We start from the raw sequence: 23,651 nt of genomic DNA on the forward strand, positions 1-23,651 counted from the left end.
CGACGTCGACGGGGGCAGCGACGAGGGGCGGGGACGGCCGGGGTCGGCGACGAGGGGCGGGGGCGGCGACGTCGACGGGGACGGCGTCGATCGGGGCAGGGCGGCGCGACGGAGGGAGGAAACAGAGGGAAACTGAATTTTTTTCAAGTGTTGTATATATAGGATGGACCTTTAGTACTGGTTGGAGCCACCAACCGGTACTAAAGGTCTGTTTTGGCCAGGCCAAGTGGCGGGAAGCGCACCCCTTTAGTATCGGGTCGTAGCACCAACCGGTACTAAAGGGGGGTCTTTAGTACTGGTTGGAGCCACGATCCGGTACTAAAGGGGGTGCGCTGGCTCCAAGCGGTGCGCAAGTTTAGTCCCACCTCGCTAGTCGAGGGGCTACCGCACTGGTTTATAAGCCCCAGTGCGGTAGCTCTCTCGAGCTCCTCTCCTAAGCAGGCCTACTTGGCCAACCTGTCCTCTTTGCCCAGTGGGCCTACTGGGCCTTTGCGGGCCTGCATCCTGGCCCAACAAAAGGTTGCGTTCCTAGTCGTATGCAGGCCGCTTTGGTCCAGTAGGCGGGCTTTTTTATTTTCTTAAATTTTTTCACTTTATTTATTTTTGAGTTGTTTTTTTGCTGTATTTAGAGTTTCTTTGTGAATATTTTTGCTTTAGGTACAAAAAATTACAAACTTTCTGTTAGTGCCGGTAGTTTTCAAATTTGAATAGTTTAAATTTTGAATTATTTGAAATTTGTGTGATTCACTAGTTTGTGAATAACTTAACTTTGAAAAAAGTTTTATCAGTGATTCTTTTTTTATGTTTAATATTAGTGTGGTTTATCATTATATTCAATTTGATAATGCTTAGCTTATTTAAAAAAATAAAATGCCTTTGTAACAGTTCAGTTTTCATCGGAAACCCTGATACTTCGAAAGAGATTGTCGATTTTGTACACGAAGTGCATCCAGTTTTTGCCGTAACCCTCTTTACTTTTTTGCACATGTTATTTGTATGAAATTATGATACCATGCCAACTTTCAACCTTTTCTGAGTTCATTTAAAATGCTTTTCAATTTTAGGGTCATTTAGCTGGAAAAAATCAGTAAATGCATGAAAAGAATTTGTTTGCACATAAAATTTCTTCGCGTTTCAAATGCCAAAACACATAACTACCCTAACTATTACAGACATTCCCTCCTGGGTGTGAAACGCAGAAGAAAGTGATGATAGTGAAGCCGATCACATCCCAGATCTTTGGGTGTGAAACTTTTTCTTCGCGTCTGTCCCTTTGCACCGTAGCCATGGAAAATCTTCATTATTTAACTAGATGCTCGGGTCAATATTCACTATGAATGGAGCAATTTCATCAAACTTTTCATAATCTTCTGACATGTGTGTCTTGTCATCCACTCCCACGATGTTTCTTTTTCCTGAGAGAACTATGTGGCGTTTTGGCTCGTCGTATGATCCATTCGCTTCCTTATCTTTTCTTTTTCTCGGCCTGGTAGACATGTCTTTCACATAAAAAACCTGCGCCACATCATTGGCTAGGACGAATGGTTCGTCTGCATACGCAAGATTGTTGAGATCCACTGTAGTCATTCCGTACTGCGGGTCTTCCGTTACCCCGCCTCGTGTCATATTGACCCACTTGCACCGAAACAAAGGGACCTTCAAATCACCTGATCCATAGTTAAGTTACCATATGTCCTCTATATAACCATAATATGTTTCCTTTCCCGTGTTGGTTGTTGCATCAAAGCGGACACCACTGTTTTGGTTGGTGCTCTTCTTATCTTGGGCGATCGTGTAAAATATATTCCCATTTATATGGTACCCTTTGAAAGTCATTATATTCGAAGATGGTAACTGGGACAGCGAGTACAGGTCATTTTGAATATCGCCATCATTCAGGGCACGTTTCTGCAACCAACCGGCGAAAGTCCTCGTTTGTTCGCGTGTAATCCAGTCGTCAGACTTCTCCGGGTGTTTGGACTGTAGAAAATTCTTGTGTTCCTCCATATACGGAACCACCAAGGCGGAATTCTATAGAACTGTGTAGTGTGCTTCAATGAGAGAATGCCCGTCCATACATATTATTTGATGCCCTCCTAGCGTGCCTTTTCCTTCCAGTCTGCCCTTATGCTGCGATTCAGGAACACCAATCGGCTTAAGGTCAGGAATGAAGTCAATACAAAACTCAATGACCTCCTCATTTTCATGGCCCTTCGAGATGCTTCCTTCTGGCCTAGCACGATTATGAACATATTTCTCCAAGACTCCCATGAACCTTTCAAAGGGGAACATATTGTGTAGAAATACAGGATCCAAAACGTTAATCTCTTCACAAAGGTGAACTAGGACGTGCGTCATGATGTTGAAGAAGGATGGTGGGAACACCAACTCGAAACTAACAAGACATTGCACCAAATCATTCTGTAACCTTGGTATGATTTCTGGATCGATTACCTTCTGAGAGATTGCATTGAGGAATGCACATAGCTTCACAATGGCTAATCGAACGTTTTTCGGTAGAAGCCCCCTCAATGCAACCGGAAGGAGTTGCGTCATAATCACATGGCAGTCATGAGACTTTAGGTTCTAGAACTTTTTCTCTGCCATATTTATTATTCCCTTTATATTCGACGAGAAGCCAGACGGTACCTTCATGCTGAGCAGGCATTCGAAGAAGATTTCCTTCTCTTCTTTGGTAAGAGCGTAGCTGGCCTGACCCTGATCCTCTCATCACCATCGTCACCATCGTCATCACCAGCGATCCTCTCATCGAGAGGGGGTCAATATCCATCAACATCTTCACCAGCACCATCTCCTCTCAAACCCTAGTTCATCTCGCTCTTGTATCCAATCTCTGTCTCAAAACCTCAAATTGGTACCTATGGGTTGCTAGTAGTGTTGATTACTCCTTGTAGTTGATGCTAGTTGGTTTATTCAGTGGAAGATCATATGTTCAGATCCTTTATGCATATTAATACCCCTCAGGTTATGAACACGAATATGATTTGTGAGTAGTTACATTTGTTCCTGAGGGCATGGGAGAAGTCTTGTTATAAGTAGTCATGCGAATTTGGTATTCGTTCGATATTTTTATGAGATGTGTGTTGTCTCTCCTCTTGTGGTGTTATGTGAATGTCTACTACATGACACTTCACCATTTTTTGGCCTAGGGGAAGGCTGGGGATACATCCTTCCGGGCTGGTCCTTTGAGTTTAAGGGGAAGGTACTTGATTGCATGTAGATCATCTCCGTGGGCCATGTGAATGCGGAGAAGGAAATCTTCGATACATACCACGGGGTCTGTTGTACCATCGTATGATTTGATGTTTGCGGGTTTAAACCCTTCTGGGAATTCGTGATCCATTACTTTATCAGTGAAGCAGAGGGGGTGTGCGGAGCCTCTGTGCCGGGCTATGTCACGACGCAGTCTGACTAAGTCTGGCCGGTTATGTTCAGCCTGGCCGGACTTATTATTGGTGTATCCGGATGGCGGTCATCGTCATGTGCTGTGGCGCGCCCCCGTGATCCGTAGATCGATCTTGGTTGTCCTGCGTTGTTTTCCAATATGTCTCGCAGGTCCTTCGTACTGCCCCGGGCCGTGGTGAACTGACGTGGAAGTGCGGGCTGGTATTCGGTCTGATACGCTGTTTTATCCCGGCCACAATGTGGCCGATCAACCTCGTCTTGTACTGGTAGTGTAGGCTATACACCCTCCTCCTCTAGTTGAGGTAGCAACTTGTGCTTTGGGTAACCCTTGGTGGGTGGCTCAAGTCCGTATTCCTCGACCGCCAGGACCTCGGTCCATCTGTTTGCGAGCAGATCTTGATCAGTTTGGAGCTGTTGTTGCTTCTTTTTCAGGCTTTTGCAGTGGCTATAAGCCGGCGCTTAAAGTGCTCCTGCTCTATTGGATCTTCGGGTACGCCGAATTCATCGTCACCGAGGCTCACCTCGTCTTCGGAGGGAGGCATATAGTTGTCATCCTCCACGTATCCGTCCGTCGCCTGTTCCTCTGGGCTGACCTGCCCGTGTTCCTGTTCGGCCTATTCAAAGGTAGGCTGATCAGGATTATATTCCTCTTCGGCACCATCTGGTTTGTTTTCTTCTCCTGTGCCAGTATTGCTATGGCGGGGCTTAGAGCGGCGCCGATGACGCCCATGCTTTGGTTTCTTCCCTAAGGGGTTACCTTCTGTTGCCTCATCGCCATTGTTATCTTTGGGGGTGTCCACCATGTATGTATCATACGAAGAGGTGGCTGTCCAGCGCCCTGTGGGCGGTGGTTCCTGTTCTTCTCCCGCATCGTCGTCTGTACCGTCGATGTCTTCGGAGTCGGAGTCAAGCACGTCGGTCAAATCATCGACAGTGGCTATTAAGTGGGTGGTGGGTGGGTAACGAATTTCTTTGTTGCCTGCTTCCCACTCGAGCCGGACATAGTTCGGCCAGGAATCTCCTGTCAGAGAGAGAGACCTTAATGAATTTAGCATATCGCCAAAGGGGGAGTGCTGAAAGATATCCGCGGCGATGAACTCCATTACTAGAGCCCAATCGGACTCGATGGGCCTGGGCGCGCGCGGTTTGGATCCCACATCCGGACACAGGTCCGGGGGTCCGGTGACGCAGATTCCCTTAACGGCGGAGTCTGTGTTCGGCTCTACCGCCGAAGAGTATGCGACCTCCATGGCGGGGTCCATCCACCCATCCTTGGACGACGCGATCTGCCCCGGATTTAGGTCCGGAGCAGCTGCAGGGGCGATATCCCGCATATTGTCCGACAACAGATTTAAGTCGTGCTCGTCGTGACTGTTCGACGCTCCTGATATGGGCCCGAATCCGTCGAAGATCAAGTCTCCGCGGATACCGGCCGTGTAATTCAAGTTGCCGAACCTGATCCGATGGCCTGTGGCATAGCTGTCAATTTGCTCCAGATGGCCAAGCGAGTTGGCCCGCAGCGCGAAGCCGTCGAACACGAAGATCTGTTCGGGGAGAAAAAGTCTCGCCCTGGACTGCGTTGTTGAAGGTTGAGGGAGCCATCGAGCCTTACAACGATGACACAGAGGGACTCTCAATGAAAGCACCAATGTCAGTGTCAAAACCGGCGGATCTCGAGTAGGGGTCCCGAACTGTGCGTCTAAGGCGGATGGTAACATGAGGCAGGGGATACGATATTTTACCCAGGTTCGGGCCCTCTCGATGGAGGAAATACCCTACTTCCTGCTTGATTGATCTTGATGATATGAGTATTACAAGAGTTGATCTAACACGAGATCGTAGAGGCTAAACCCTAGAAGCTAGCCTATGGTATGATTGTTGTTGCTCGAAGGACTAAACCCTCCGGTTTATATAGACACCGGAGGGGGCTAGGGTTACACAGAGTCGGTTACAGAGCAGGAGATCTAACATCCGAATCGCCAAGCTTCCCTTACACGCAAAGGAGAGTCCCATCCGGACACGAAACGAAGTCTTGAATCTTGTATCTTCATAGTCCAACAGTTCGGCCAAGGTACATAGTCCGGCTGTCCGGACACCCCCTAATCCAGGACTTCCTCACTCGCCGCCGTAGGTAGGGCTCCCGTGTGCGTGGAAGAGGATCGAGAGCGTGGGGAATTTTCGCCACAGGAGGAGGACGAAGCTGCGGCATGCGTTGTGTAAGAAAGACCAATCCAACGGCTGTGGGGGCCTGAATCGAACGGCTGACGAGCCGACTGTTTTTGTTCTTAAATCAGTCGGCTTACTCCTAGCAGCGCCCGATCCTTACGAAACTTTGTACTAGGTGATTTACAAGCACCCGTAAGCAAATTTTGGAAAATGCCTTTTGTAAACCAACTGATTTCACGTTGCCGCAGACCACCTCCCGTGATCCACGTGCCCATGTGAGCTTGCCCACCGCTTCGTGATCCTTCCTTTGCCCTTTCCGAGCGATTCCATTTGTGTGCGTTGTTCTGCAACTTTTTTTTTGAAAGTCGTTCTTCTGCAACTTGTGATGAATGAATTAATGGCAATATTCTCAAAAAAGAAAAGAAAAACAGATATAAAGGAACAGATCGGACGCTGCAGTCGGGCTAGATCGAACGGTGAGTCATCATAAAACTTTCTCTTCTGCGAAGATTTCGTCGATACCCCGTGGATATCGTCCTTCTAGCGCTCCCGTTCCATAATTGTAGGACTACCACTACTACTCTATTTAGCAGATCCCTTTCCTCCTCATCCTCCTCCATCCCATTCGGCCTCCACCTCGCGAAGCATCACGACGCCGCCGCCGACGTTCCTCTGCATCGTGCAGTTAAATCCCTAGCTAGTTCCCTGCTACCCACGTCAGGCGACCAAGCAGTGAGACTACAGTTTACCGGAGAGGTCAGCGGCGTCGCGACTCGTGCGAGACCTTCTGGCCGGCGTACCTATCAATGGCGGGAGTCGGGAGAGGTCTTATATGGCAGATCTACGTCCAGCCAGAGGACGGATGGACTCCGGCAGAGTTGGAACTTGGAACTGCGCGTGAGCGGAATATCTGTAAGCCTCCATAAACTCACCATAGATATTTATATCCAATCAGTTCTTGCAATACTTTGCGTCATGAAACATCGATTTGGGTCGCTACCCACCCACCCAAGCCGATGGGGAGAACCTTCAGGCGACCATCTAATGATCTCACATTGCTGCGATCTGAATTCAGGCACCTCTTCTTTTCAAGATTTCAGAGTACCAAACGTGTTGTCATATATCAGCTCCGAATAAAGAGATAATAGGAAACCACCTTTATCGGCTAGTTTGTTGGTAGGTCAATTGTTAGATGAATCTAACACTGGGAAAAGATTGTGATCCCACTTCAGTGGTCTTTTCTTCCCAACCTTATTTCATTAGCCCTTTTCACTTCTGTTTCTGAACCTTCATGGAGCTGCCGACAAACCAAAAATGCATGCCTATGATTTTTCATCTGGTGCTCTCATTAGTACTTTAGTGACTAGTATAAGCACGCAATGAGCACATTGCGTAGTCCATGTTATTGTTATACTTTATATGTTTTTTCAGGTCTTTTACTAAATTTTAACTTCTTGTGACACAACAGTAAAAATTTGGTGATTGTAGGACGAGGAACTCACTACTGTGTTGCTCAACAATCTATGATGGTTCAGTACTGTGGTGATCCAGATGGAGGCGAGGTCGACTTTGCTCCTTGATAGTAAATGTTTTATTGTGTTAGTTCTATTATATATGCATTAATTAGACTACAAATGGCTCCATTAAGAGCATTGCTTTTAATGAAAAATATTATCTTCACGCCGTCGCAGTGGTTCCTTTTTTTTCATGTCATCCTGGTCAGAGTTTTTCATCAATCTTCGGTCTAGCCCTTGGCAGTGGAAGTTGTCTCGACGGCGACCTACGTGGCTTGGCACCTATGGAAAGAGAGGAACCTGCGGATTTTCCAGAAGGAGAACTCCACGGTTGATGAAATTTTGGTGCGCATTCGCGCTGACATTGAGGCCCTCGGGCTAGTTTTCTGCGAGTAATTAGCTTTGTTTGTCTAGTTTTCTTTTCCTTCTTTGTTCTTTCCCTGCTGGTAACAGCATGTACAATTTTCCCCCCTCTATAATGAATTTGGCAGAGCTCCTGCCGTTACCCGTAAAAAAACAAAAAGTACAAAAACATAACTTATTGATTTCTGGTGCTCATTAGTACTATAGTGACTACTACAAGTACACAATTACTGATTGCGTTCTCCGCGTGATTACACTTATCGTATACTATATATGTTTCCTTTTGTTCTTTTACTGAATTTGAACTTCTCCTGACGCAATGACAAAATCTGGTGATTGTAGGACGAGGAGCTTGCCGATGTCTATGGCAGTCGATCTAGATGGCGGCCAGGTCAAGTTTGTTCTTTTGAGAGTAAGTGTTATATATTGCTTTCATTTTATTGTATATGCATTAATTAGATCACAAATGGCTCCATTCAAACAGAAAAGACTCTTTCACGATCGCTCGTTCCAAGCTCCTTCCGTCCCCAATCAGTTTCTGATCTGGATGTGTCCCTTTCCATATCAACAACGCTGGCCCCACCTACTCCTTTGACATGAAAGCAGCCCATCTAATCTCTCCCCCCCCCCCCTGAATCCTTGACAAAAGCCTAATAAAACAGCCCTACACTTTCCTAACTAGCTAACTGCTTCCTGTTGGAAAGCGAGAGCGCATTAGCCTTGCCCCCATTCAAACTTAGGAGCATCACTTTTAATGAAAGAAACATAAAAAAAATCTTTGCTTTTGTATCTTGATACACCTTATGTTTCACTTTATTTAAGAAAACAACAAAAGATTTGTGTTTTTTCTCTCAAAGTCATTAAAGAAAAGAAAACCCCAATATATATTTTTGTCCTTTCGTGTACGGTTCTTTTTTAGGATGACATCACTTGAATAAAATAGTTGGACATTCTTAATTGGTTTGAACAAAATGATGAGCGCAGATATCGATTTGTCAGCTTCTTGCTCATCCTTTTAAATCTTCAGTCAAAAGAACAAACCACTGCCGAGATGGCATGCCCCATGGTTTGTGGAAGTAGTTGCACAACATAGGTGAGACAATTCGTTGAGACATGTTCTTTTCTTCTTCTTACATACTATGCAAAATGAGTCAAAGCGGGATGAAGATTGTAAGTGCCGAATCCGTCCACACATGACACATTTTACCCCTGTGTCACTAGATCAGTTGGTTGGATCCTAGTAAGATGGACCTCCGTTTGACACCACCTTTCTTGTCCTTGAAGTTTTTTCCCGGCCCTCATTGATATCGCAAACCATGCGCAAAAGAATCCGTAACGCCACCGGAACATTTGGAAGCCTCCTTCCACTTCTTCTTCTCTCTTGTCTTTTTCTGACCACCATAGAGGACTCCAATCCTCTCAATCCTGACGGTAGTTGTTCTTCTCTTGTTGCTTGCAGCTTTCTCACACATGTCCATTTTCCTTCCCATCTCTTCATCCTTGTAGAATGCATCATAGCGGTGCTAGCTTTAGTGGTTGTCATGGTCATATCATGACCATGGTCCTTGGAAACTACAGTGGTGAAGGGGAGGGAGAGAATAGTAGGATCAATATTATTTTGGGCCACTCTCATTGTTGTAACCTGTCATCACACCATGATAGTAGATGCAAGAAAACCTAATGATAGACCGAACGCCCCTTTGGGATCCACATCCATGTATACCTTGGGCTAGACACCTCACCTTCCTCTGAGCACATCAGAGTGTTAGACAAGCCAAAATTGGTAGCAAGTCCATCTTGAGATGGCCCATAGACCATAAGATATAGCAATGAAGCTAGCCACGTCATCCAACTGGATTGGCCCACCTAGATAGGCGCCCACCTCTCACTATGCCTAGACCATTGGTGGAAAATCTATGGTTTATGCAATCTCTGTCAAGGAGCCACCGTTGGTGTGGAAGAACCAAAGAAGGCCTCTCGAGCATCGCCACCAGTGCATCTCGTTGGCTCTACCCTTTGGGGCATGTCGCTTTGACGCACAAGGTTGTCCCAGATCCAAATTGCCATCTCGATAGTGGGGCCAACAACGTCAGCATAGAAATGTTGGTGCTTGGAGCGAAGGCTGAGCATCGTGTGAGCTTGAGGATCTCCACAACTTCGCTACTCATTAATGTAACAACTAGAGTCAACACCAACGGTCCCAAAACTGAGCTCGAAGGTTCTTGTGACGATGGGATGGAGCACGGCCGGTGAATTGCATAGAGGCTTCCCTAGTAGTATGTTGTTGTATGTACCGAAACCCAAGTAGATAGGCACAAACATAACTAGATAAATATGGCAGGATTGATGAGATAGCAATGTGGTGCCAATTACTAATGATGTACATAGAAGATGTCATCGGTTATCATGCTATGGTCGCCAGCTTCCATGTTGCTTGGTCGAACCTCTCATCCCCTTCATCGCATGTTTATCTCCTAGAGAGCATTCTTCATGATCGACTTATTTGACTTGGGGGCCCCGAACTTTTTTGTGGCATGATGATACTCCAACTGTACCACTTCGTACTCCTCGGGCCTTCGACATGTTATTCGTCAATGATCCGGTAACTAGGAGGCCGTGAAGGTCGTCAATGTATTTGTCCAAGAAGTTGATGTCCATACTTAGTTGCTCAAAGAACTCTAGGGTCTTTTTGCATGCCATGAGATCCTCATGGGAAGACGAAGAGGCGGGCATGGCCCTAATGCCCACGGCGATGTTGCTCGTCTCTGTGATCACTCATGTAGTGGGTGTCTGGTTTATGTGCTTCGGCATACACCTGTGGAGGAGCGACTTCCGGTCGTGACAGAGCCCATAGTATGCCCTACACCATTGAACGAGAGTAGTTGGCGGTAGATGGGGCGGCGTCGTTGACGATCTTGAACTATTTGAAAGCTTTTGCTGGTATCAAAATCGGTGTCTAGGCCTAGAGAGTTCTAATGGCATCTTCTTCACTGGCTATGTTATTGCTATAATCCTCAAATGCTTTGGGTACTGACTTGTGTGACCTTTGGATTCTCCTTGGACTTGACATCACAATTCAATTTTTTTCTTCTACATGTAGAATCAAGCACATGATTCAAAGATTCAAATTTCATAACAACTTTGATGCACAGATAAATTAGCAGGTACAAAAATGAATGACATAAAATTTTCAACTCACTGAAATGTACTAGACGTGTGCAAACTCAGGAGAACAGTACATGTCCAAGGAAAACGGAATGAGTTGGAAGTAATGTCTTGTCCATTTTAGTGCCTACTGGTATATTTGTTTTCAAAATAAGTCTTTATGGAATTTGAATATTCCGAATCATATGTTCTATTTTACAACGAGGAAAAAGAGAAGTTCTGATGATGATGTCAAGTCCAAGCAGGATCCAAAGATAACTTGAGTTAGTAGTGAAGGACAATAGCAATAACCAAGCTTGCGAAAAAATGGCAGAGGTCTACATCCCTAGACACAGATTTAGACGCCGTCCAAAGCTTTAAAAACTTCAAGATAATCGTCAATGGTGCGGACCGCGAACTACTCATCGTTTACCGTGTAGGGCATATTACAGGTCTTGCCAAGATCGGAAGTCGCTTCTCGATGGGCGTATGCCGAAGTACATGAACCCGACTGCTCACTGTAGGATTGATCACGGGGAGGGTCAACATTGCCAAGGGCATTAGGTCCTTCCTCGCCTCTTCGTCTTCCCATGAGGACCTCATGGAGTGGAAGAATACCCTGGAGTTCTTTGAGCTGCTAAAGCATGGGCTTCGGCTTCATGCACAAGTGTGATGATGACCTCCTTGGCCTCCTCATTGCCTGATCTTCATCGGATCGCTTGTCGACCTAGTCCAAGGGGTACAAGGAGGTGAAGTTGGAGTGTGCTCCCTCCATGGAGAAGTTGAGGGCACTTGCGTCAAAGATGTCGAGCCAGAAGACTGCTCTCAAAGTGATGGAAATGGAGATGTAGGGTCGAACACAAAGAAGAGGGTCGACCAAGCTATGCGACAATTAGCGACTGATGACGCCTTGTGTACATTGTTAGTGACTGGAACTACACAACTATCTCATCGTACTTGCCCTATCTATCTTGCTCTAGTTGTGTCTATCTACTTGGTTTTTGGTACACATGTACCACTAGAAAGGATGTTGTGTTTTCGTGCACATCAACTTTACCTTAGTTTGCACAGCAATTATGTGTGATGAAATGGTTATATGTCGTGTGGTTTCATGGTTTGTTATGAGCGTGTGCTATTTGTTTATTTTTGTAGCTGCTGTTTTGGTGCCAAACTGAACATACATGTTTTGATTGAGTTCATTGTTACGTTTCATGAGGGAAAGGAAATGAAGTATAGGTAAATAGCTTAAGAATCATTGATCTTCTCAGACTTGAGGAGGAAAAACAACATCTAAACTTAACTTGAGACTATGTTAAGAAACAACTCAGGGGACACGTGATGACCAATTTATGGAGTCTTTTCTTGGAAGATAGATTTATGGAGTCCTAAGCTGTTATCCAATATAATCCAGGCAGGCAATGTGTCTTAATGAGATTATACAATACAAGTAGAAAATAAAGAAGGATTGCTTATCTACAATATAATCCACCTACTGATTCTTGCACGTACACGACGGAGAGGTGATTCTTGAGAAGCGGAAAACGATCACCATTCTTTTGATCATTTATCTGACCGTTTCTTGAACCTTTGTATTCTTGAATTCCATTCTGTGTGTTGTATTCTTTTTTCTCATGTTGGTACAATGTCTGAGGTTTTTGTTGAAACTCCCTGGTATGTTAAGTTTTTTAAAAGTGAGTACAATGCAGACAATGTGCACCAATTTATTTTGAGGAAAAGGATATGTTCAATGCTGCAACAAAGGTTGTGGTGCGATAAGTGGCTCGATGGCGTTTCTCTGGACATCGCACCATATATCATCGGCCTGAACACCCCCTCTACTAGCGCGCAGAACGATGGCTGAGGTGTTGCTTGATTCTGCTTGGTTAAAAGACATATGGGGCCCCTTAACATCGGCGCTTATCTTCAATTACTCGAGCTCTGGGAAAGACTTTGCTCTTCACCCAGAGCATGATGATAGCCGGTCATGGTCGTGGGAGGCTAGTGGTAGTTTCTAGGTCAAGTCCTTCTACGTGGCACACTTTGTCACTTCTTTAGGATCAGGTTCGATGAGGCCATTTGGAAGGCTCCTGAGAATCTAGACAAGCGATCAAGGTCTCCCACATAACGAACTAAGTGCCATGTGCAGTGTTGTGCCTGAGGACAGCAGTCATCTCTTTCCCGGCTGTGCCGTTGCCAGACTGCCAGTATAAATTTGAAACACCATCCTCCAATAGGCTAACTTGCCGTCCCAACTATGGATCAGGACCTTGTGTTCTGGGGGATCACTGCTAGGGAAGCTTACCACGGTAAGGACCGGAAGAGGCTTGTTTGTCTCTGTATCTTGGGGTCTGGACCATATGGAGAGAAAGGAATGCTCTTGTTTTTGACATCAAGGTTACTCCCATCGTTCAGGTTGTGAATAAGCTTACCGCAGATGTAGAGTTGTGGCTAGGAAAGATTTAGGTTCTTTTCTTTTCTTTCCCTTCATCTGGCCTTTGGCTGTTCTATGTCTTTCTGGTCTGGTCGTTGGCCTTGTTCTTGTTGTTCTGTATTTAACTTTGATCGGTTTTCTTCTGCTACAAAGTTCACATACAGTTCTCTTGCATGGTTGAAAAAAATTAAAGCCTGTGCCAGGCTCGTGGAATCTTGTTTCCTTGCCTTTTCATTGCGGGATATTTTGTAATCTAGAGACTACTATTGCTGCTACTTTATTGCTAGATCACTAGTTGAGATTTAGTAGAGTAACGAAATTATTGATCTACTAGTTTATTTTTACACTCATAACAATGAGTAATCTGCCATGGTTGCTTAACTAATTTCTAGAGGAAGGGAGAGACGGCAGCAGGTGATTCCTAGTCTGTCAAGACCAAAAAGGGGCAGAAAGTGGCATTGTTGCATCAAATGTTGTAACAATGAGCAGATGGTGAGAGCCTTCATGTGACCATCAAATGATCTTACATTACTGCAATTTCACGCACATCTTCTTTTCCAAGCTTCATAGTTTCCATATATTAACTATTTAAAAAGGAAACCACTTATTGTTTAGTTGGTCGGTTGGTTGGTCGTTCGATAGATCGAACACTGAGGAAAGGCTGTTATGATGCATTGATGCCACTTCATTAACTTTTTATGTCAGCCTTTTTTCCTTGTGTTTACGTATCTTCAGTCTTACTACCTTGCGGAACAGCCCGACAAACCAAAAATTATTTGCGTATGTTTTTTCTTCCTGTGCTAAATAGTACTGCAGTGACTAGTATAAGTATACAATGATGTTCCTTTTTGGTCTTTTACTAAATTACAACTTCTCTGGCACAGAAATTTGGTGATTGTAGGACTAGGAACTTGCTACTGGTGTTGCTCAGCAGTCTATGACAACGAGTTTGTTCCAGATGGCGGTGAGGTGGCCTTTGTTCCTTTTTGAAAGTAAGAGTTTTGTTGTTTTAGTTCTCTTGTATATGTGCATTAATTGGACCGTAAATGGCTCCATTGAGATAATTACCTTTTAATGATACGAATGATGTCTTTACATCGCAGTAGTTACTTATTGTTTTCTTTTCCATCTTGACCATAATTTTTCATAAAGTATAAACATACAACTGATTGATCTAGCCTCATTATGGTGTATCATGAGGCCAAGAGAGCATGTAGAGTGACAAAAAGCGTCTAGTCTTTCCTTATAAAACAAGACGTACCACTAAAACTTATGAAGTACTCCCTCCGTTCCGATTTACTCGTCGTGGTTTTAGTTCAAATTTGAACTAAAACCACGACGAGTAAATGGGAACGGAGGGAGTACAATACACTCTTAATCCCGTCATTTTATTTGTGTATTAATGAGTGTATCTTAATTTACAAATAAAACGATAAAATTAGGGAGTGTATCTTACTTTATAGGTTTCAGTCATAGTTCTCTTTTTATAATGAAAGCATGAGCGCTTTCTTTGCTCAATCTCCATGCTCTCTGGCCTCATCATCTGCCATAATGAGGTTAGATCAAAGTTGTACACTTGTACTTACAAAAGTTATGAATTTAGGATCAGATGAAAAAAAAAGGAACTATTGTGATGATGTAAAGACATTTTTTTTCATGAAAAGTTATGCTTGTAGTTGTGCCAAATTTTGCTCCAATTAATGTGTACACAAAAGAACCAAAAAAAAACAAACACGCTTACCCAGTGGCGGAGCCGGGAATATAGTATGAGGAGGGCCAAGTGTAGTAAGTCCTTGCTAGGGAGGGCCAGCTCATAAGAATACACCAGGTAAATCATCCACTTATTGATCTTGCCTTGTTGTGGCGGATCATGAGGCCAGAGAGCGTATAGTGTCCAAAAAGGCATCTAGTCTTTCATTATAAAACTAGAACTATCACTAAAACTTATATGAAGTAAAATACACTACTTAACACTACTAACACCAAAAAGTATTTCCGTACAGCTATTTTCTAGATAAAATAGCTACCGCGAAGATAGATTGGTTTTGCTTCTGAATCAATGTGTTGTGTAATTATGAATGCCTCTTTTATTTGCCAGGTTCCTGAGATCCTGTATAGGTCTCTTGATGTGAACCTTGTGATTGGAATGTCTTTCAAGGTCTGACCTTATATAGACTTTTGTTTAAACTGATCGATTTTTTGGATGAACATTACGATTTCGCAACCATTTGCCCATTTTTATCTATGACTGGCTAGTTTTTTTTTCTTAAGGTGCTAGATTTGATCGTCACTCTTTGTGGAGATGAATCATATGAGCAGCTAGATGTTGTCATGTAATGTTCCATATGGTGAAGAGGAGACTGGTAAAGTACGTGCTAGGAGGTACTGTATGTACATAGTGAGTCAGTTGAAAAGCAGTGGCGGATCTATGATCTCAAAACACTCTGGGGGTGCCACGGTTAATTTTTTTAATGTAATTTGGTCTAAATGTATCATAGCTCCAAATTAGCATTAAGATGTTAGATAAGTATTGTTAGGTAAGGTTTCTTTGCGCAACCCTTACATTTCCATGTCATGTTTGTGTTGTTTCCTTCAATTTCCCTTTTATATAGTTATATCGATGTTTTGCCATATTCTTGTTTGGGATGTAGGCGGTAATACATTTATGTTGTGGGATAAGATACAGTAGACAGTGCAGGCACACGGTGCCCTCATACTGAAAGTATGATGGAAGAGAAGGACATGACACCTGTGGCCAGGAGGAGCCTCCTCCTGCAGCCCACTCTATCTGAGTGCTGCAGGACGCTGAACATAATATTTTCCTAGCTGCGGATTATACTGATCTTGCTGCAGGAAAAAATGAGGCTAAGGAGGGAGGGAAGAACGTGATGGACAGCAAGGATGGTATGGCAGTGACCGGTCCAGGGGCTACCGGCACACTGTCAGGCGTTGATGAGAGCGACATGGAGGGCCATGATGGTAACACGCTGCTCTATCGCCATGTGCATGGCCGTTCTTTGGCCATTCACTTTGTTGCATGCAACGGCTAGCTCCTCTGTATTGTCAATACTACAAAATACTCTGTTTTGTCAAAACCACGGTATGTTATACCTACATGCTAAATTACAATACTTTACTGCCAAACATAGCCTAACTTTTGTCACTTCTGTTTCTGAATCTTCAATCACACTACCTTGTGGTACCATGGACAAACCAAAAATCATCTGCCTATAACTCGAGAGCATGCCAGGATTCTGTCTACTGCATTTCATAGGAGAAATATCCCAACAAACGTGCCAGAAACACAAATGTTCCATTATCCCTAGATTATAAAAAAGTTTCAGTCCGTTGAGCAAAGTGGCGTCACACTTTCATAATGCAAACATAAGTAATACTGATCATAATAATTGCACATCATATATTTCCTCTTATACTAGAACCAATGGATCATTTCATGAAAGTTCATAGAACACAAACTCCGAAATTAGAACATTTACAGATAATTACTGTTAATTAGTGATAGAAAACATAACTAGCATAGACTATTGGCGTGTTGCAAATGGCAGTCAGTTTTGTTAAAATCGAAATTCAAACTGCATTTAATAAATAAACCACGCATGAGCTACATAAGTAATACTATGAACACAACAGAAAAAAGGGGGAAGATAATCAAGGAAATTAACATGATTATGCAAAAAAAAACTCACAATACAAAGCGTTGTTCAATTTTACCGAGAGATTGAGGGCGAGCTGAGTGCCGGGATACCAGCATAATCATCTCTTCCAGTGCAGAGGGGATGTTGTCACTGTGCTCAGAGCCATCTCTTTGTCACAACAGCTAGCTATCAATAACATATTTAGAACTTCTGCTTCCTTCACTACTATTTCATGCTTTCGTGGGAGAAAAACATAATGTGAAAATGCCAGGTCAAATGTAAACCCCAAGGCCAAACATAGTGCGGCGATCCTGGCCACATTGTGACCTCCTGCTCGGCCAACCAGAGGAAAAAGTGAGGTGTTTGAGTTCCCAAGAGCACTGCCGATATGCCTTCCTCCCTACAGCCTGCCACTTCCCATGTTCGTCCCCAAGCTCCTCTCTCCCCTCCTCCCATGGCAAATTACCCTGTCAATGTCGTCCCCTACCTCCCACAGGGTATGACCATCGAGCTCGGTCCCGCTGATTGGAAGGTGCGAGATGACATGGTTGTCGGCCCCAACCCACCTCTGCGGCATGATTTCTTGGCCATTGCTGAGGTGAACCGCTTCGTCCAGTTCCACCACAAGGCAGATCTGCGCCACGCCATCGAAGGTTTGCACCATGAATCCAACTTTTTCCCAACTGATGAAGTGGATGACTACCCGTTGGGCATTGGCATATTTGGGTTTGTGGATTCGGTTGTTAGAGATGCAGTAGTTGGTACAACTTTTGAAATAGATGAAGATGATGAAAACATGAACACAGTGGTTTCCTTTGTTCCTCATGATGCTGCCATTAATATGTGCATGACTAGCTATGGACCTCAGATTTGGTTGCGCTATATCGGTTTTCCTCATGATTATTGGACCTCTCATTACATTCATAAGTCTGTTGACAAGTTTGGGGAGCTCATCACTTGGCACAACCCAAGAGGTGACAAAAAGTTTGTGCTGATCAAGGTTCATGTTATTAGCTTACATCTGGTTCCAAAGAGCTTTGTCATGCGCCAGATGGGGGGAGATCAACACAGCTGGACTGTTTGTGTTACTATGCTGAGAAGCAGCGACTGGAATGCTCACCTCCCAGAGGTCCCACCTGCCGGAGAAGATCCACCACCTGCAAACGGTATTCCCCATCCTCTACATGGTGAGGGACTCACCGCTGAGCAACTTTATCAAGCACAACTCCATAATTGGATGACATAAAATGCTGCTAACAATGCTGATCAGAACCCAGGAGCTCATCAGGGCAATGATGTTCACTTTCAGGAAAACTAGGGGTTTGGCCTCCTTCACCTCCCTAGGCACCCCCTGCCCTGTACAATTTCCAAGCATGGCTAGCTGCTGAGGGCCTTCAGGTACAAGATGGTGTGTTGCTCGCAAACAACCTCCAAGACAGTCCTGGGCTTGCTTGGAATGATTCCATTTCTGCTCATACTAGCACTGATTCTAGTGCCACTCTGTCTGACAACTATGTTCGTGTGCCTGCAAATTTGTTTCACGCTATGGTTGCTGGTGAAAGCTTTGCTTCTGCCCCAACTAACTTGCAGGCCAACCTCCTAGCAATTGAGGTTTCTCTGTCTGCGCCTAGTATGCACTTTGCAATGACAACTCAGGGAGATATTGTTTCCTCCAAGCTCATTAACTCTAGAGTTCCAATTGTCAGGCTCAACAACTTGAAGAAAATGGCTCTCTGTCGGTCTCTCAAGCTTCAATGATCACTAGTCAAGCCTCATCATTCACTGTTACCAACCTGGTCTCTGTTTGTCCTCTTGGATCCTACCTGCTCATGACCATGTTGCTGCCGATCAGCTACTGCCTGGATATGCACCGGATAGGCTTCTACTGGATTCCCATGACATGCATCCTACCCCTGTTCTGGACAACACACAACACGATAGTGTGGGTCTGGGCCTTGTACTTGACAACTCGCAACCTGCTAATGTTGGTTTGGGTCTTGCCGTGTCATCTACTGAAGATCAGTCCGTAATTGCTCAGGCCCATCTAGATGGCAGCTCTTAGATTCAACATGCGCCCTCTGGTTCTGCCTCTGTTGGTCGACGCGGTAAGATTGCTGCTCCTAAATGCTCCATTGTCATCCGCCGAAGCACTCGCTCCAACAAATATGATGGCTTTTCAAAGTGCCCTCGGTCTCGGACACCGCCACCAAGAAATCCAAGGTCAAGCCCATGACTGTTCCTTCTGCATCCTCCGTCACGATCACTGAGATTTCTGAAGCCGCAGCAAACCCAGCAGCACCACCACCAACTCCTATCCAGGTGATTCAACACATTGGCACCAAATATCTGTGCCATCCCAGCTGCGGAGCTCACGGAGGACGAGCTCCTTTCTAACAAGGATGCTGGGCCATCTTCGGCCTCTGCTTAATATTATCCTTGCTTATTTTATTTCATATTCCTATGGTACTATCAGTTAATTGGAAAGTTCTTTGTTGGAATGTCTGTGGGTTTAATTCAGACGCCAAACAATTAGCACTTTCTAATGCCATCAACTCTAGTGGGTGTGCTGTCATATGTCTGTAGGAAACTAAAAAGGCTTATTTTGATAATGCTTTCATTAAATCTTGTTGTCCACGCCGTTATGACCAATTTGCTTTTGTCCCCTACCGCGGAGCCTCTGGTGGCATTGTTACGATCTAGAATAGTTCCATTTTTCATGCAACTGTCATTTCATCAGAAGACTTCGCTCAGGTCATTCATTTTTGATCCACACAATCAGCTCATCATTGGACATTGGTAAATGTGTACGGACCATGCCAGGGTGATCAGAGAGTGGCGTTCATTCAATGGCTTTTTAACTTAAACATCCCTGATAATGAAGATTGGCTACTAGTAGGCGATTTCAATTTCATCAGAAGCCCAGATAATCGAAATAAACCAGGTGGTAATCTTAATGACATGATCACTTTTAATGACTTCATTAGATCACAAGCCCTCATTGAACTACCTATTAAAGGCCGGTCATTTACATGGAGCAATATACAAACCAACCCCCTTTTAGAGCAAATTGATTGGTTCTTTACTAGCACTAATTGGACTACAACCTACCCCGAGACCATGGTCAAACCAGTTGGACGGCCTGTTTCTGACCACATCCCATGTGATATCACTATTGAGACTTCCCTTCCTCGATCAAAGATTTTCCATTTTGAATCATATTGGGTCCAACATCATGGCTTCTCAGATATAGTCCAAAGAACTTGGGAGAGGCTGATCAAGTTAGATAACATGGCCATGGTCCTATGCAGAAAGTTCAAGGCTCTCCGACACGCTCTCAAAGTTTGGAGCAAAGGGATCTCTAAACTCACTATTGCCATTGAAAACTCTAATAAAGCCCTTTTTGAGCTTGATTACTAGAAGCTAATTTCAGGAGAATTCTTAAGGCCCACATTATACGCATCTTGTCTTACCAGCGGCAGTATTGGAAAAAACGTTGCACTATACGTTGGGTGAAATTTGGTGACGAAAATTCTAAGTTCTTCCAAGCAATGGCTTCTGAAAGGCTTCGGATTAACAACATTGCCTCCCTGATCACTGATAATGGTTCTTGTGTGGAGGACCATGCTGGCAAAGAGGCAATCATTTTCAATACCTTCAAACAAAAATTGGGCTCCTCCTCGCATCATGAGATGAAATTTGATCTTGCCAGGATTATCAAACGAATTGATGGGCTAGAAGAACTTACAGTACCTTTCACCACAGAGGAGATCGACAATGTTATAAAAAACAGGCCAGATGATTGTGCTCCTGGACCGGATGGCTTCAATGGAGTGTTTCTCAAATCATGCTGGTCGGTGATCAAACAAGACTTTTATAAACTCTGCAATCAATTCTTCGATGGAAACCTCAACCTTGAAAGTATAAATGATGGATTCATCACACTCATTCCGAAGAACAATGGCCCATCATCAGTGAATGATTACCGTCCGATCACATTACTTAACTGTTGCCTCAAAGTGATTACTAAGCTCCTATCAAACCGCCTGCAAAAAGTGATTCTAAGGATCATACACCAGAACCAATATGGATTTCTCAAAGGATGTATGATTCAGGACTGCCTAGCTTGGGCGTTTGAATACATCTATATCAATGCCAAACCTCTAAGAAAGAAATTGTTCTTCTCAAGCTCGATTTCGCCAAAACCTTCGACACAATTGATCATGAGGCCATGTTAGTCATTGCGAAAAACATGGGTTTCAATGAAATATGGCTTGAGTGGATTAAATGTAAATTTGAGTAGGGAAAATCTGTGGCACTTCTGAACGGCGTGCCAGGCTGACAGTTCCACTATAAATGTGGCGTTAGGCACGGCAATCCCTTGTCCCCCCCGATCTTTTTCTTAGCGGCCGATCTTCTACAAGCTACAATTAATGACGCTTAATCTAGAGGAGCCATTCAGCTGCCCTTCCCTTGCAACAGCCAGAAAGAATACCCGGTTATTCAATACGCGGACGACACTATTTTGGCTATATGCCGTCCTGCCCCCACCCAAGCAGCAATCATCAAAGATATCCTCTCTGATTATGCAACATCGATTGGACTCAAAATCAACCACTACAAGAAATATGTCAACTTATGACCTTCTATCAGTGACCCTCGAAGAATTGGTCATAAATTTATGACCATTTTAGACCAATTGGTCAAAAGCTGCCTGGGGGCTCTAAATCCTAAACCATAACGACCATTTTGGTCAGAAAGGTCATAATTTCATTAGAGGAAATGGTCGTAAAGCTAGTAGCATTGTCCACTGCCTCATGCCTACCTGATAACGACCAATATAAAATGGTCACTACACTTGAGTTTGAATGAATTAGGATGATTAGGCAGCCACCTCAGCAACCTCGCTTATGTGTCACTGTCTAGGTGTCATTTTTGCTTGAGTTTTAATATTCAACAGACAGACGGGGCACACACTGACAGGCGGGACCCATTTGACAGTTGGGGCCGAGCGCTTAATTCGCCCAAAAAAGATGCACGAGGCGGGACTCGAACCCACGACCTCACGCTTGCTTCGCTCGCATGCTACCGCTAGGCTAGAGAGGGACAGTTGCTCACATCTGAGAGTTTATCTATACATTATATAGAACTACGGCTCTCTCGTATCATTGACAAGTGGGACCTTCCGACCAGGTTTAGCAACACTGACAGGCGGGAACAATTTGACAGGTGGGTGAGCCACTGACAGGTGGGTGAGCGAGCATTTAATTCCCTAAAAAAATGTGCGCTTTAATTCCTAAAAAATGTGTGCTAGCGGGGACTCAAACCCACGACCTGGCGCTCGCTCGCTCGTTCGGTACCGCTGGGCTAGAGAGGGATTGTTGCTAATGTGTGGGTAATTTTCTATATACTATACAAAACCAGGGCTCTCTCGTATCAGTGACAAGTGGGGCCTTCCGACCAGGTGGCGGCGGGTGGCATCGAACAGAGCAACACTTAGCATTTTTCTAGTTCTTCCGACCAGGTGGCGGTGGGCGGCGGCGGAAGCAACCAGCAAGCGTCACTCGGACAAGGGCGGGGCCGGCGGCCGGCGGCCGGCGGCCGGCGGGCGGGGGCTGGCGGCCGAAGCAACCAGTAGGGGCCGCTCGCCTTGCCCACGACCTCGCTGCAGGTGACCTCGCCCACGGCCTCGCGGTGGAAGCAACCAGTAGGGGCGGAGGCGGGGGCGGGGGCGGGGCCCACGACAGGAACGGCGACCTCGCCGCTCGCGTCGCCCACGCATGGGGGACTCGCCGCCGCCGAGCATGGGGGAGTCGCCACCGCCGCAAGCAGACCTCGCCCACGTATGCACCCCTCTCCTTCCCTCTCCTCTTCCCCCTATCCTCTCTGTTGATGTCAATGATTTGATGTAGATTTGTTAGGAGAATCTTCAGAGTGATTTGATGTAGGTTTGTTGTAAGCTTGGAAAAATCTCTTGGAAATGTCATTGATGAATTTGGTAGAAATTGTGAAGAGAATTTCTGTTGATGAAATTATTAGGAGAATTGTTGTTGATGAAATTGTTAAGAATTCTTTTGGAATTCAGTCAATTGTTACTGGTAAATTATGTTGTCAGCAATCAATAGAACAGAGCTCGAGTTGGTCTTTCCCTGAAACAGGATCCTGGGGTTGATGTAGATTTGATGTTACACCTCTAAAATTTCAGCCTCAAATCCGTGAAAGGACCTGAATATTGATGTAGATTAGATGTAAACTAGGAAAACTCTCATTGATGTAGATTTGATGCAATCTTGGAAATGGCATTCATGTAAATTGACAGTGGTGTTATTGTTGGTGGTTTAACCAAAATAGTTCTTAGTGGCAGCATATATTGTTATTGTTGGTTGTTTAACCACCTCTGTTTTTTGTGAACCATCATGTTTTAGTTAGCTTTTCTTTTCTCCCATGTGAAATCTGTATTTCCATTTGAACTACTTTTTATTGCTCCCATGTGAAATCTGTAAACCATGTGAACTGGACTAAAGTAGTGAGGAATTGGAAATAGCTGAATGTTGTGCTTAGGCAGTTAGCATATAAACTTGGGTGCCTACCTTATTTTCTGGAATTTTAGCTTCCATTACTTCCATCCATTTTCATTAATTAATGTTGATGCACTTAGATTGATTTGCTAAGTTGCAACAATTTGTTGTCTTTGGCAGATGGATAGAAGCTGGATTAGATAAGGAGTTAGAAAGTTTTTGAAAGAACATATGAAAGGAGTTGATGATTTCATGGCATTTGTTCGGGCAAATTTTGCCAACGATGCTCACATTCTTTGCCCATGTTGTGAATGCCTCAACCGTCCAAGAATGGCTCAAGGAAGAGTGGAAGATCATTTGCTTCTTAATGGGATGTCCAGCACATATGATAGATGGATATATCATGGAGAACCTTTAGACAGACAACCTCAACATT

The 23,651-nt window shown here is 44.5% G+C and overlaps 1 long non-coding RNA gene across 5 annotated transcripts; it reads left to right on the forward strand.

Moving 5' to 3' along the window:
- Positions 1-6,172: 6,172 nt before the first annotated feature.
- LOC119275189 lies at positions 6,173-16,328 on the forward strand. Of its 5 annotated transcripts, none has more exons than XR_005135556.1 (5): positions 6,173-6,504; positions 7,081-7,451; positions 7,812-7,881; positions 13,437-13,536; positions 13,929-16,328. It is a non-coding gene; the product is annotated as an uncharacterized LOC119275189 (long non-coding RNA). The 5 variants fall into 5 exon arrangements; XR_005135558.1 differs by lacking the exon at positions 13,437-13,536 and having other exon boundaries at positions 13,929-14,036; positions 15,143-16,328; XR_005135554.1 differs by lacking the exon at positions 13,437-13,536.
- The last annotated feature ends 7,323 nt before the right edge of the window (positions 16,329-23,651 follow it).

The sequence above is a fragment of the Triticum dicoccoides genome, chromosome 3B (genome assembly GCF_002162155.2).
Source record: "Triticum dicoccoides isolate Atlit2015 ecotype Zavitan chromosome 3B, WEW_v2.0, whole genome shotgun sequence".
In the NCBI taxonomy this organism is placed as follows: Eukaryota; Viridiplantae; Streptophyta; class Magnoliopsida; order Poales; family Poaceae; genus Triticum; species Triticum dicoccoides.